Source organism: Ascaphus truei, unplaced genomic scaffold, assembly GCF_040206685.1.
Source record: "Ascaphus truei isolate aAscTru1 unplaced genomic scaffold, aAscTru1.hap1 HAP1_SCAFFOLD_890, whole genome shotgun sequence".
Classification (NCBI taxonomy): domain Eukaryota; kingdom Metazoa; phylum Chordata; class Amphibia; order Anura; family Ascaphidae; genus Ascaphus; species Ascaphus truei.
This window is the reverse complement of record NW_027457229.1, coordinates 131,588-144,780: the sequence shown is the minus strand read 5'-3', so window position 1 is coordinate 144,780 and position 13,193 is coordinate 131,588. Positions and strand designations below refer to the sequence as shown.

The window sequence follows — 13,193 nt, the reverse complement described above, 5'->3', positions numbered from 1 at the left end:
AGGTCAAAAGGTAAAAAGCATTGATCTACACAGCAGGTAGAAAGGTGTCAGGATCTTCAGGAACAACAGCCCAGGTTTACAGCATAAGAAATCAGCACCTCAGCTCAGACGTCAGTAGATGTGAGTGGATCAGAGACATGCAAAAGAAAGGCAGACCATAGTGTCGATCGTGCATAAAATTTATATAAACAAACAACAAATTTTAGGAATTGTACTCACATTGTGTACATAATCATAGTTCACATAAGGCTTTACTTGAGGCAAATGGAGTGCTGGTTCAGTGTGGAGCAGCTCACCGGGGATCTTCTCCTCAATGAATGCTCCTGAGGAAGTTGTCTAGTACGACGAAACGCGTAGAGCCACTTTCATTGCTGCAGCTGCTCTTTCTACTGAAGGCTTCAGAGTTGCTGAGTTCCCCCACCGTTTGCCTCCAAGACCGGATGCCGTCACCCCAACAGCGGATGTGACGTCAGACGCCATCTCCCACCCGGTCTGTTGTGAGTCTAAGGAGAAGATCCCCGGTGAGCTGCTCCACACTGAACCAGCACTCCATTTGCCTCAAGTAAAGCCTTATGTGAACTATGATTATGTACACAATGTGAGTACAATTCCTAAAATTTGTTGTTTGTTTATATAAATTTTATGCACGATCGACACTATGGTCTGCCTTTCTTTTGCATGTCTCTGATCCACTCACATCTACTGACGTCTGAGCTGAGGTGCTGATTTCTTATGCTGTAAACCTGGGCTGTTGTTCCTGAAGATCCTGACACCTTTCTACCTGCTGTGTAGATCAATGCTTTTTACCTTTTGACCTACTGTAAGTAGGCATTGCTATAGAGCCAAGACATACATGTTTTATCCAGATTGAAAAGAACTTATTACACTATTGTATGCATTTATTTTTTATTTTTCATGGTGTATCCCTGCTATCTTCGCTCCCTTCCCATCCCGGACAAGCAGTGTATGTACTACCATTATCACTGCATTTGCCAGCTTTATCACTCTAGCACTCTTATTTTAACACACTAAAGTCTCCATTATAGTGCGCAGTGCTGGCTGATCTAGCAAGGTAGCTGGACATTTAACCCATTGGCCACTCACTTGTGTACATCTATACACTTCCATTATTGGGTCTCACCGTTGCTCCAGAGGGGTTAACACCCTGACTCCTAGCAATCTGTGTCCTCCATATCCCACCATTATTAAGTGGTTAAATGGGATAGTATGAACTTATAACTGACGACAAGGTTGCCTGATAGCGTTGATTTAATATATTTTTAATTCACATTACACATTACTTTGGTAATATATGTTTTAAGTAAATTTATTAAAAGTTAATTTTTACACTGTTATGGTGTGCATTTAAGTGAATTCTTTTAGGGGGCACATCCATTTTGTGTTTCCCTTCACCTTTTCTAGATCCCATTCTGTATTAATTCCTGCAGGGGATAATGTATCCAAAGAATGGATCCAAAACATCTCCCGCTGGTTGAGGAGCTTTAATCTATCACCCCCTCTCATGGGCATGGGCACCAGTTCTACAGCAGAAAAATGAACATTTGATAGACCTCCTGAAGGACAGTCAGTAAAATGTTTTGAAACTGGTAACATGAAATCTTTTCTTTTAATGGAACGTATATGCTCCATGATTCTGTTTTTAACAGGGCGTATAGTGCAGCCCACGTACCCTTGGCCACAGCCACAGGTAAGAAAGTATATGACAAATTGTGAGTCACAATTAATAAAGGATGGGATCCTATAGTTCTTTTTAGAATAAATAGTCTTAATAGACTTAATTGGTTTCGCATAGCAGCAAACGCAACATTTTCCACATTTAAAAAAACCTTTTATTTTAAACAGATTTGTTAGACTTCTTAGAGTCAAACAATCTTGGAGAAAGATAGTCAGATAAGGATTTGGATTTCCTAAAAGTAATGGCTGGACCCTGGTTAACTGAACTATGTAGGTCCTTATCAAGAGTGAGGGTCCCCCAATGTTTATAAATGATAGAACGAATCTGTTCAGCCTGGCGACTAAACTGGGTGACAAATAGAGCAGACGTCACTCGATCCAATTCATGTTTCTTCTTGAACTTCACAGACGAGTTCGATAACAAATCGATCCTGTTTGTAGATTTGACACACAGATATGCTGCTTCAATATCAGTGTGATTATATTTTCTTTGAGCAAATCGAGTTTTTAATTCCTCTGCTTGATGCTCAAATAAATCGTCATTTGAACAAAGCCGTCTTAGTCGAAGGAATTCAGCCTTGGGTATACTTCGAATGAATGATTTAGAATGACTGCTGTCTGCTTCCAATAAAGTATTACGTGAATGAGGCTTTCTAAAAATGTCCGTTTGAATAGTGCCTGTCGTGTCAATAAATAAAGTAATGTCTAAATAATTGATGTGATTCATGTGTTCTTCATAAGTAAATTTAAGATTTAAAGAATTAGTATTAAGTGTATGAATAAAGGCATGCAGTGATAATAAATCCCCATCCCAAATCATAATCAAATCGTCAATATACCGTTTATAGAAAATAATCTGATGACGAAAAGAATTATCAGCACCGAAAATGTGTGTGGATTCCCAAAGACCCACAAACAAATTAGCATAAGAGGGGGCAAATGACGTCCCCATAGCAGTACCCCGTGTCTGAAGATAAAATTGTGCATCAAAAGAAAAATAATTATGGGTGAGCAGAAACATAATAGAATCCAAAAGAAAGGCACGTAATGAAATGGACAATGTAGAAGCATCAAGAAAAAATTCCACTGCTCGAATCCCTTGCTCGTGATCTATGATTGAGTAAAGTGACATCACGTCCAATGTCACCCATCTAAAAGTCTTTTTCCAACTAACATTTTTTATATCTTAAAAACAAAAATAAAATAAATAACGAAAGAAAACAGAAATAGTCCTTGGCGCACTATCTGGTATATAAACCTGACAGAAAAATGAAGTCCAAAGATCTTGGTAGTGAGGATTGTTGGTCCGGAATCCAATCGTACTCAAAGTCCTCTGAGGTGGTGGAATCAGATTTGTGCGAATGATGCTTTAATGCATGCCAGTGTGAAACCCAGTGACTTGGAAAGGCGCTTAACAACTATAAAAGTGCTCAAAAAAATAAAATTAAAAGTTTGTGAAACTGACGAATTCTCTCAACCTTCCAGGGAATATGCACTGATTCCCTTACAACAGTTTAGGATCCAGGGCAGGAAGGGAGCAGCATCATCAGGAACACCCAGAAAAAAATACAAAACTCATCATAGTGTAGTATGAAAAATAAATGTCAATATGTGAAACTTGGCTCTTTAAATAACCTACTTACAGAATGTAAGATATATAAGAGCAGGTTTGTAATTGTGATGGATCTTTGGACACCTCAGGTTATGGGTTGCAGCAAGCAGCAGCATACATCAGATAGGGGTGGTGTCAGGCAAGATGGTGTTTTCACTCTGGCAGCAGCTTCCAATCAGTCATATGCAGTCATACAAAGATAAGGGAAACAATAGTGCTTTACCAAAATAACACAGAGTTTTATCGTGAAGACGAGCAGGAAATGTACTCACAATATAATAAATGAGCACATTCACATCATGGTATCTTTAGGAACCAGGGTATTGGATCGGCCGGTGGAGAAATCCCTCACTTCACTCCGCTTCCTTGTCCTCCACGAGGGTGCCCCCTCGTCCGGTGCCAGATGGATGGCGTCTGTCGTCACTTCCTGGCCTGGCGGTGACGACTTCCGGTGAGCGTAAGTAGAGCGGAGAGTAGGGGGAACGCCGGTCCAAGACTATGCCTCCGTGAATACAGCAGAAAGACAGTTCCCAAACGGTAGATACAGCTGGGCTCTGCTAACTGTCTGCAGATTTCTTTAGCTCAACGCGTTTCACTGCATGCCGCAGCTTCCTCAGGAGCAATGATAATGTCCCCTACTGGGTGCTATTTAAATAGCCCATTCAATTAGGGCAATTGGTAATGCAATCATATATAATTGACACAAGATGATTAACATCATTACACACAGAGTCTCCCAAGCTGGGTACATAATCTCTGTGATCCAAAAAACGACGCATAAAATACTTTAATACAATTTATTTAAAAAGAACATAGAACAGAATATATACTAAAATAAAAAATTAAATACTAAAATTAATGGGTAGTCGTTAGGTCGAGATGCTTAATGGAAGGTAGAGAGAGAGAAAGAGACATATGTTAGTTGATCATAAACACAAAATATGATTAACTTAAATAAAAACATATAAAAGTTATACAATGAGAAATCCAAACTGGAAATGTAAAAGACTGGCATGACTAAAAGTGACTTAAAAAGGAGGGGAGGGGGAGGGGGAAGTGTGTGACATAGGGGAAAATTTATTTTAAAAAATAAAATAAAAATAAAAATAAAATAAAATAATAACTAGAGGAAGGGTGCAATCTCAAAATCAACATTAAGACCATGTGGTGTCAGCGTGTTAAGTTTATGCACCCAAAACATCTCTCTTTTGCTTAAATCTAAATTTCTATCTCGTCCTCTCCAATGTTGTGCCACATGCTCTATTGCGGTAAATTTTAACCCTTTTGTATTGGAGTTGTGAAAAGAGGAAAAATGTTTGGAAACATTATGTGACTGCACACTACGCCTTATATTGCTTAAATGCTCCAAAATACGTATCTTAATAGCTCTTGATGTTTTTCCAACGTATTGGAGCCCGCATGGGCATTCCAGGAGGTAGATTATATAATTAGAGTTGCAGTTCATGTATTGTTTAATTCTGTAATCCTCATTTTTATTATTGCACCTAAATCCCTTTTTGTCTTGCTGTTTGTATTCACAGGCCTTGCAACAACCACAGCCGTGAAACCCTTCCAATTTTTGAAGCCATCCATTTCTATTTGTCTCTACTTTCTTAATATTACTGGGAGCTATTATACCTTTTAGATTTTTGGCCTTTTTAAAAATCACTCTCGGGCGATCTGGGATTTCTTCTTTTAAAATCGGATCATTTAATAAAACATGCCAGTGTTTCTGTATTATTTTCTTTATATTGTTTGACTCTTTATTAAAAGAAGTTAAAAATGCTGTGTCGAAATTTTTCTTATTATTTGAAGATGTTTCTCTATCTTTAGCTACTAATAGGTCAATTCTATTCAGACCATTTGCTTTTTCTAATGCCATGTCTAGGAGTTCTGTTTTGTATTGTTTTTCTACAAAACGTTCTTTCAGTATATTGCATTGATCATTGAATACTATATTGTCTGTGCAATTTCTCCGCATTCGTCTGAATTGGTTGTATGGGACATTGTCCATCCATATATCCTGGTGACAGCTTGTACGTAATATATAATTATTGCTGTCAACTTCCTTAAAGAAAGACCTAGTTTTGAGAATCTCATTCTCTATATAAATATTCAAATCCAAATAATTGAGGGAACTATTACTTGTCACAGAGGTGAATTGTAAGTTATACGTATTCACATTAATACTCGACAAGAAGGAGTCCAAACTCTCCTGGCCACCACGCCAAATTAAAAACACATCATCGATGTAGCGCCGCCATAGGACAAGGTCCGCCCCCAGAACGCCACCGGGCCAAATGTGCTGTTCCTCCCAGAATCCCATAAAGAGATTCGCGTAACTGGGAGCAAACCTCGTACCCATGGCGGTGCCACATCTCTGAATGTAAAAACTGTTCTCAAACCAAAAATAATTCTTGTCAAGTATGAAACAGATACCATCTATAATAAACTGAATCTGCTGTTCTTTCATATCTAGATCTTGTTTCAGAAAGAAATTAACAGCTTCACATCCTAAGGTTTTTTCAATCGATGTATATAGAGATGCAACGTCTACAGTTGCCATGATGTAATTATTATTCCAAGTAAAATTCTCTAATAAATTTAACACATCAGTCGTATCCTTCAGATATGATTTAAGAGATTTGACATGACTCTGTAAAAAAGTGTCAATATATGCAGATAGGTTTGATGTAAGTGAGTTTATTCCGGAGACGATTGGTCTCCCGGGAGGTTGTTTCATGCATTTGTGGACTTTAGGTAATATATAAAAGATCGGTAGTTGGGGACATTCGTTAAATAGAAATTTATATTCATTCTCATTCAATATGCCTAATTCCTTGCCATGATCTAAGAGAATTCTCAGATCATCCGTAAAGGTTTTTGTGGGGTTGTTTGGTAGGATGTCATATGTCTTTTTGTCTCCTAAAAGGCGGTGGGCTTCTTTTAGGTAGTCATCTCTATTTTGGATGACTACCCCCCCTCCCTTGTCTGCCTGTTTTATAACTATATTTGTGTTATTTGTTATTTCCTCTAAGGCAGACCTTTCTTCTTTGTTCATATTATTTCTAATCTTAGATTTATTATTTTTTGAGAGCTCCTCAAAGTCCTTGACAATAAGGTTATAGAAGACATCTAAGTGATTTCCCTTACAGTAGGTGGGATTGAATAAAGATTTATTCTTAAGTGTTGTATGTTTAAATGTTTCGCTTTCTTTCTCAACCATAGGCTTAATGTTAGACATTCTTGACTCCACATTTTTGCTTAGAAAAAAGCGTTTGACTGTTAGTTTTCTAATATATTTATTTGCGTCCACAAATAGTTCGAAATTGTTAGGTCCACAAGTGGGCGCAAATGACAGACCCTTGGAGATAACATCTAATTGTGAGGTAGTAAGATCTACACTACTGAGATTAAAGATATTTTTATTCTTTACAGGGCTGATTGCTCTCACTTTTTTCTTTCTTCCCCCCCGCTTTCCTCTCTTATTTTTTCCCCTTTGGGGTAGTGGCTCCCCTCTTCTGTCTCCAGGAGGGGAGTGAATGAGTTTTTTGTCTCCCAAATACTGATATCCAGAAGGTCACTGTTCCCCACAACTCCAATGGGTGAGCGTGATCTACTGGCTTTCGCATACTTAGCAGAATCATATCTCTCTCTTTCTCTTTTTCTATCCTCTCTATCTTTTCTTAATTCTCTCTCTCTCTTAAGTTCTCTATCTTTTTGGTATTCTCTCTCTTTTCTTTCTCTTTCTTTTTCCCTTTCTTTTTGTTCTCGGTTTCTTTTTAGTTCTTTCTCTCTAGAGAGTTCTCTTTCCCTCTGTACTTCCTTTTCTCTAAGTTGTTCTCTCTCTCTAAATTCTCTTTCCCTTCTTTGTTCTCTCTCTTTTTCTCTGTGTTGTTCTCTTTCCTTATACTCTCTCTCTCTTTTTAGTTCTCTCTCTTTCACTATGTCTCTCTCCCTGCGTCTCTCCCTTTCTGACGCTTGTTCTCTCTCTCTAAAAGATGTTCTCTCATTAAAATATTCTCTCTCTTTGTATGGCTCTTTTTCCTTTTGATCTCTGTTATGATTAAAATTTTGTCTCGGTAAAGGATCATTTCTAGGACCATAATACAAAGGTTTAGAATCATAATTATCTCTCCTAGGTGTTTTAGGAATGAAATGACGCTTGTCAGGATATTGTTTAATACTATGTTTTTCCAAAGTGGTATGGGTTTCCCTGACTTGTCTATCCTCTGGTCTACTTAATGTTTGATAATTTTTCTTTTTCTTCCAATCCCTCTGTTCCCCTCTAAGGTAATCTTCTTCATCCCTTTTAAATTTATTAGTTTTACTTGTAATAAGATCTTGTTCAAGTCTATCAATTTTCTTTTTTAATTCCCGGTCTTTAGTTTTAAATTCAATGGTATCTTCCATATGGGCTAACCTCTCCTCTATTATAGTAACCTCCTCATCAATTTTCTTAATATGTTTTTTATGTTGGTTTACCAGTGATGTCATAAGGTTAAAGGAGCAGTTGTCTATGGTCTCATACCATTTATTCACAAAATCCTCGTCGTCCAAATTGGACGAGGGTTTTTTGGTGAATCTAAGGCCTCTCGGGATACGTTTGCAATCCATATATCTGTTTAGAAATTTGAGGTCTATCCATCTTCTAGTATCTTTAATAAGTAACCTCTCTAGTTTAATAAATTCTTCATCTAAAAAATCATCTTTCACTACTGTGTGGGTTATATTAGTATCTGTGAATAATAAGTGTCTATTTTGCCTTTTAGCAAATATATTTGGTGAAACAACTTCCATAATATCAAAAATAGATAATAACAGTGTATAATATAAAAAACAATAGTGTACAGCAGCCACCAAATCAAGTGCAGAGAAACAATGTGAAACCCAGTGACTTGGAAGTCACACAGTAGTGAAAGATGATTTTTTAGATGAAGAATTTATTAAACTAGAGAGGTTACTTATTAAAAATACTAGAAGATGGATAGACCTCAAATTTCTAAACAGATATATGGATTGCAAACGTATCCCGAGAGGCCTTAGATTCACCAAAAAACCCTCGTCCAATTTGGACGACGAGGATTTTGTGAATAAATGGTATGAGACCATAGACAACTGCTCCTTTAACCTTATGACATCACTGGTAAACCAACATAAAAAACATATTAAGAAAATTGATGAGGAGGTTACTATAATAGAGGAGAGGTTAGCCCATATGGAAGATACCATTGAATTTAAAACTAAAGACCGGGAATTAAAAAAGAAAATTGATAGACTTGAACAAGATCTTATTACAAGTAAAACTAATAAATTTAAAAGGGATGAAGAAGATTACCTTAGAGGGGAACAGAGGGATTGGAAGAAAAAGAAAAATTATCAAACATTAAGTAGACCAGAGGATAGACAAGTCAGGGAAACCCATACCACTTTGGAAAAACATAGTATTAAACAATATCCTGACAAGCGTCATTTCATTCCTAAAACACCTAGGAGAGATAATTATGATTCTAAACCTTTGTATTATGGTCCTAGAAATGATCCTTTACCGAGACAAAATTTTAATCATAACAGAGATCAAAAGGAAAAAGAGCCATACAAAGAGAGAGAATATTTTAATGAGAGAACATCTTTTAGAGAGAGAGAACAAGCGTCAGAAAGGGAGAGACGCAGGGAGAGAGACATAGTGAAAGAGAGAGAACTAAAAAGAGAGAGAGAGTATAAGGAAAGAGAACAACACAGAGAAAAAGAGAGAGAACAAAGAAGGGAAAGAGAATTTAGAGAGAGAGAACAACTTAGAGAAAAGGAAGTACAGAGGGAAAGAGAACTCTCTAGAGAGAAAGAACTAAAAAGAAACCGAGAACAAAAAGAAAGGGAAAAAGAAAGAGAAAGAAAAGAGAGAGAATACCAAAAAGATAGAGAACTTAAGAGAGAGAGAGAATTAAGAAAAGATAGAGAGGATAGAAAAAGAGAAAGAGAGAGATATGATTCTGCTAAGTATGCGAAAGCCAGTAGATCACGCTCACCCATTGGAGTTGTGGGGAACAGTGACCTTCTGGATATCAGTATTTGGGAGACAAAAAACTCATTCACTCCCCTCCTGGAGACAGAAGAGGGGAGCCACTACCCCAAAGGGGAAAAAATAAGAGAGGAAAGCGGGGGGGAAGAAAGAAAAAAGTGAGAGCAATCAGCCCTGTAAAGAATAAAAATATCTTTAATCTCAGTAGTGTAGATCTTACTACCTCACAATTAGATGTTATCTCCAAGGGTCTGTCATTTGCGCCCACTTGTGGACCTAACAATTTCGAACTATTTGTGGACGCAAATAAATATATTAGAAAACTAACAGTCAAACGCTTTTTTCTAAGCAAAAATGTGGAGTCAAGAATGTCTAACATTAAGCCTATGGTTGAGAAAGAAAGCGAAACATTTAAACATACAACACTTAAGAATAAATCTTTATTCAATCCCACCTACTGTAAGGGAAATCACTTAGATGTCTTCTATAACCTTATTGTCAAGGACTTTGAGGAGCTCTCAAAAAATAATAAATCTAAGATTAGAAATAATATGAACAAAGAAGAAAGGTCTGCCTTAGAGGAAATAACAAATAACACAAATATAGTTATAAAACAGGCAGACAAGGGAGGGGGGGTAGTCATCCAAAATAGAGATGACTACCTAAAAGAAGCCCACCGCCTTTTAGGAGACAAAAAGACATATGACATCCTACCAAACAACCCCACAAAAACCTTTACGGATGATCTGAGAATTCTCTTAGATCATGGCAAGGAATTAGGCATATTGAATGAGAATGAATATAAATTTCTATTTAACGAATGTCCCCAACTACCGATCTTTTATATATTACCTAAAGTCCACAAATGCATGAAACAACCTCCCGGGAGACCAATCGTCTCCGGAATAAACTCACTTACATCAAACCTATCTGCATATATTGACACTTTTTTACAGAGTCATGTCAAATCTCTTAAATCATATCTGAAGGATACGACTGATGTGTTAAATTTATTAGAGAATTTTACTTGGAATAATAATTACATCATGGCAACTGTAGACGTTGCATCTCTATATACATCGATTGAAAAAACCTTAGGATGTGAAGCTGTTAATTTCTTTCTGAAACAAGATCTAGATATGAAAGAACAGCAGATTCAGTTTATTATAGATGGTATCTGTTTCATACTTGACAAGAATTATTTTTGGTTTGAGAACAGTTTTTACATTCAGAGATGTGGCACCGCCATGGGTACGAGGTTTGCTCCCAGTTACGCGAATCTCTTTATGGGATTCTGGGAGGAACAGCACATTTGGCCCGGTGGCGTTCTGGGGGCGGACCTTGTCCTATGGCGGCGCTACATCGATGATGTGTTTTTAATTTGGCGTGGTGGCCAGGAGAGTTTGGACTCCTTCTTGTCGAGTATTAATGTGAATACGTATAACTTACAATTCACCTCTGTGACAAGTAATAGTTCCCTCAATTATTTGGATTTGAATATTTATATAGAGAATGAGATTCTCAAAACTAGGTCTTTCTTTAAGGAAGTTGACAGCAATAATTATATATTACGTACAAGCTGTCACCAGGATATATGGATGGACAATGTCCCATACAACCAATTCAGACGAATGCGGAGAAATTGCACAGACAATATAGTATTCAATGATCAATGCAATATACTGAAAGAACGTTTTGTAGAAAAACAATACAAAACAGAACTCCTAGACATGGCATTAGAAAAAGCAAATGGTCTGAATAGAATTGACCTATTAGTAGCTAAAGATAGAGAAACATCTTCAAATAATAAGAAAAATTTCGACACAGCATTTTTAACTTCTTTTAATAAAGAGTCAAACAATATAAAGAAAATAATACAGAAACACTGGCATGTTTTATTAAATGATCCGATTTTAAAAGAAGAAATCCCAGATCGCCCGAGAGTGATTTTTAAAAAGGCCAAAAATCTAAAAGGTATAATAGCTCCCAGTAATATTAAGAAAGTAGAGACAAATAGAAATGGATGGCTTCAAAAATTGGAAGGGTTTCACGGCTGTGGTTGTTGCAAGGCCTGTGAATACAAACAGCAAGACAAAAAGGGATTTAGGTGCAATAATAAAAATGAGGATTACAGAATTAAACAATACATGAACTGCAACTCTAATTATATAATCTACCTCCTGGAATGCCCATGCGGGCTCCAATACGTTGGAAAAACATCAAGAGCTATTAAGATACGTATTTTGGAGCATTTAAGCAATATAAGGCGTAGTGTGCAGTCACATAATGTTTCCAAACATTTTTCCTCTTTTCACAACTCCAATACAAAAGGGTTAAAATTTACCGCAATAGAGCATGTGGCACAACATTGGAGAGGACGAGATAGAAATTTAGATTTAAGCAAAAGAGAGATGTTTTGGGTGCATAAACTTAACACGCTGACACCACATGGTCTTAATGTTGATTTTGAGATTGCACCCTTCCTCTAGTTATTATTTTATTTTATTTTTATTTTTATTTTATTTTTTAAAATAAATTTTCCCCTATGTCACACACTTCCCCCTCCCCCTCCCCTCCTTTTTAAGTCACTTTTAGTCATGCCAGTCTTTTACATTTCCAGTTTGGATTTCTCATTGTATAACTTTTATATGTTTTTATTTAAGTTAATCATATTTTGTGTTTATGATCAACTAACATATGTCTCTTTCTCTCTCTCTACCTTCCATTAAGCATCTCGACCTAACGACTACCCATTAATTTTAGTATTTAATTTTTTATTTTAGTATATATTCTGTTCTATGTTCTTTTTAAATAAATTGTATTAAAGTATTTTATGCGTCGTTTTTTGGATCACAGAGATTATGTACCCAGCTTGGGAGACTCTGTGTGTAATGATGTTAATCATCTTGTGTCAATTATATATGATTGCATTACCAATTGCCCTAATTGAATGGGCTATTTAAATAGCACCCAGTAGGGGACATTATCATTGCTCCTGAGGAAGCTGCGGCATGCAGTGAAACGCGTTGAGCTAAAGAAATCTGCAGACAGTTAGCAGAGCCCAGCTGTATCTACCGTTTGGGAACTGTCTTTCTGCTGTATTCACGGAGGCATAGTCTTGGACCGGCGTTCCCCCTACTCTCCGCTCTACTTACGCTCACCGGAAGTCGTCACCGCCAGGCCAGGAAGTGACGACAGACGCCATCCATCTGGCACCGGACGAGGGGGCACCCTCGTGGAGGACAAGGAAGCGGAGTGAAGTGAGGGATTTCTCCACCGGCCGATCCAATACCCTGGTTCCTAAAGATACCATGATGTGAATGTGCTCATTTATTATATTGTGAGTACATTTCCTGCTCGTCTTCACGATAAAACTCTGTGTTATTTTGGTAAAGCACTATTGTTTCCCTTATCTTTGTATGACTGCATATGACTGATTGGAAGCTGCTGCCAGAGTGAAAACACCATCTTGCCTGACACCACCCCTATCTGATGTATGCTGCTGCTTGCTGCAACCCATAACCTGAGGTGTCCAAAGATCCATCACAATTACAAACCTGCTCTTATATATCTTACATTCTGTAAGTAGGTTATTTAAAGAGCCAAGTTTCACATATTGACATTTATTTTTCATACTACACTATGATGAGTTTTGTATTTTTTTCTGGGTGTTCCTGATGATTAATGCATGCCAGACCAATACAGTATGATTGGGTTCAAAGCTGGATCTTAATGAATGTTGCAGATGTGTTTTGGGGTCAATGTCTTGGAAGGACTGGTGACCACTCCAGATGTGAAGTATTCAGAAATGTTACGTTCTTCCCTCTGAGCAATAATGACCTTCTGTATGTAGACTCTCTAATATGA

General features: G+C 37.2%; 2 long non-coding RNA genes across 2 annotated transcripts; one reads left to right on the top strand and one right to left on the bottom strand.

Moving 5' to 3' along the window:
- The first annotated feature begins 3,084 nt into the window (after positions 1–3,084).
- LOC142486468 (uncharacterized) lies at positions 3,085–5,092 on the top strand. Its single transcript, XR_012798973.1, has 2 exons — positions 3,085–3,764; positions 4,849–5,092. It is a non-coding gene; the product is annotated as an uncharacterized LOC142486468 (long non-coding RNA).
- A 6,061-nt stretch (positions 5,093–11,153) lies between these two features.
- On the bottom strand, positions 11,154–12,976 carry LOC142486469 (uncharacterized). The gene is made up of 2 exons (XR_012798974.1): positions 12,482–12,976; positions 11,154–11,397 (listed from the first exon to the last, which is right to left on the bottom strand). It is a non-coding gene; the product is annotated as an uncharacterized LOC142486469 (long non-coding RNA).
- Positions 12,977–13,193: the final 217 nt, after the last annotated feature.